This window comes from Suncus etruscus, chromosome 2, assembly GCF_024139225.1.
Source record: "Suncus etruscus isolate mSunEtr1 chromosome 2, mSunEtr1.pri.cur, whole genome shotgun sequence".
NCBI lineage: Eukaryota > Metazoa > Chordata > Mammalia > Eulipotyphla > Soricidae > Suncus > Suncus etruscus.
Window position 1 is genome coordinate 111,112,697 of NC_064849.1, and position 2,625 is coordinate 111,115,321.

The following is a 2,625-nucleotide window of genomic DNA, read 5'->3' on the forward strand; positions in this document are numbered from 1 at the left end:
TGTAAAGCTCATGCTGCTTAACCCAGCTGCAAAAATGACAGAATTAGCAAACCCTAGACATCCTTTGTTGGCAAATGTTACCAAGACCTCACAATAATGCTGCCTCATCCCTTTCCCCCCAGGGCCGACCAATGTTTGCCTGGAAGTCTCTGACAGATGGGTCTGAAAGGCTTGCTTCCTGCACCCCAGCCAGAAGAGTCTGCCTGTAGTTTCCACAGAGAACTCAGCTGGAAGGAAGGAACAACTGTTTGGTCTTAGAACTGAGAATTATTCCAGGACTGAGCGTTGCACTTAAATGTTTTCCTCTTATCTTACTTAATCCATTACTCTCAAGCCCCGTTAAGCAAGTTCAACGGGTAAATATAGTAACAGCATTGCTTTTAGAGATTTATCTAAGGTTCTCCCAGAATTTCCAAATTCATCCGGATTATTGAAGGGTCCTTAATTCTTAAATATCACTCATTTGGACTCCTACATCTTGATAAAAGCCACTCCCAACATTCATTCCCTCTTCTTAATTACAGCAATGTCTAGTTTCTTTTATTGGGTGTATTGTTTATTAACAGTATAAAGGGTAATTGTTGTTGTTGTTATTGTTCATTAAAAGTTTCTCACTCCTAGAATCTGAGTGGGATTAGGATGCCTGTGTCTATTATTCATTATTGTATCCCCCATTATTTGGATTAGTACCTGTCTTTTTTGTTTTGTTTTGTTTTGTTTTTGGGCCACACCCGGCGGTGCTCAGGGGTTACTCCTGGCTGTCTGCTCAGAAATAGCTCCTGGCAGGCACGGGGCACCATATGGGACACCGGGATTTGAACCAACCACCTTTGGTCCTGGATTGGCTGCTTGCAAGGCAAACGCCGCTGTGCTATCTCTCCAGGCCCAGTACCTGTCTTATACATGATCAATTGATAATCACTCTTATAATAACTAACATTTGACAATTGTTGTGAATGTATATAACCATACTTTTGAATAAGAGTAAAAATATGGAACTTTTTATGTGGTTGTTTTGTTTTTGGCCTACATCTAGTGATAGAGCTTACTCTTGGCTCTGCTATCAGGTATCATTCTGAGGGGCTCAGGTCTGCCATATGCAAGACAAGTAGCCCACTCACTATACTCTCTTCATCCCGATGGTTTTATTTTGGTTTGTTTTGATTTGGAGGTCATAATGGTAGCACTTGGACTTCTATAATGTACAGATGTGTATGAGGCAATGGTTTAGTACAGTTGGTAACTGCATGTCCCATGAACTCACAACAATTGTGTTGAGATTATTGCTCTTCTAAATGCTGTGTTTCCTTCTTGAATCCCATTTTATCCCTTTGAAATGATGAGATTGGGATTGACGCTTCCCTGGAAGAACTCTAATGAAGAGTAACTGAAACATATGTTCTTTGTAGGATAGTTATTCCCACTGTGGTTGCTTAGTACCACATCATGCAATCTCGGTATCTAGCCAGTTTATATTTACAACAACTCTTTTCAGTTTGTTCTCCTTTCATCTTATAGAGCAAGTATTTTTCAAGGCAGCCTGCCAATTATCAAGGTGAGTTGTATTTCTCTTATTACTCCTATTTATCTCAACTTCTAGAATGGGAGTGCATGCTGATAATATAAATAAGAAAAACTCTTCTCTGGTATTTTATTTTTAGCTTTAGAAAATGGATTTTTCTACGGCCACAGTGATCATTCAATGAATAGAGTATTTGCTTTCCATATGGCCAACCCAGGTTTGAATTTTGGCATGCTGTATTTGACCCTGAGCTCCTCCAGGTGTGATGTCTGAGATCAGAACCAGGAGTCATCCCTGAGCAATAGAGTAATATGAGCCTCAAAAAAGAAGAAAATACTTTTTCTAGCAATCTCCTCTTCTAAGAAACACCCACCACCACCAAAAACAAGTCTAAAGTAATGGAATATCATGAACTAAGAAATTTTGTTTTGTTTTGTTTTGTTTTGGGTCACACAGGTGGTGCTCAGAGGTTACTCCGGGCTCTGCAATTAGAAATCGCTCCTGGCAGCTCTGGGGACCAAATGGGATGCAGGGGATTTAACCCAGGTCTGTCCCAGTTTATCTGTGTGTAAGGCAAACACCCTACTGCTGTGCTAACACTCAAGCCCCAACTAAAGAAATATTTTTTAGGTTTCTTTGCACCTTTTTCTCTCACACAGGTTTTCTCACTCGCATTGCTTCCTGAATATCCTTGAATAAATGTTAATGCTTCCTGTTTCTTCTCTTGTGATTTTTCTTCATACATTTTATGAAAGAGTACATCTCTGAGGCACAAATTGTGTTGTTAGAAAATACTTCTTCTGGGCCCGGAGAGATAGCACAGCGGCGTTTGCCTTGCAAGCAGCCGATCCAGGACCAAAGGTGGTTGGTTCGAATCCTGGTGTCCCATATGGTCCCCCGTGCCTGCCAGGAGCTATTTCTGAGCAGACAGCCAGGAGTAACCCCTGAGCACTGCCGGGTGTGACCCAAAAAGCAAAAAAGAAAAAAAAAGAAAAAAATACTTCTTCAGAACAATTTAGATTAATATAGCTACTAACTGTCTTAATTTTGATCTCCAGTTACCTAGAATAGGGGCCGGAGTGGTGGCACAGTGGTACGGTGCT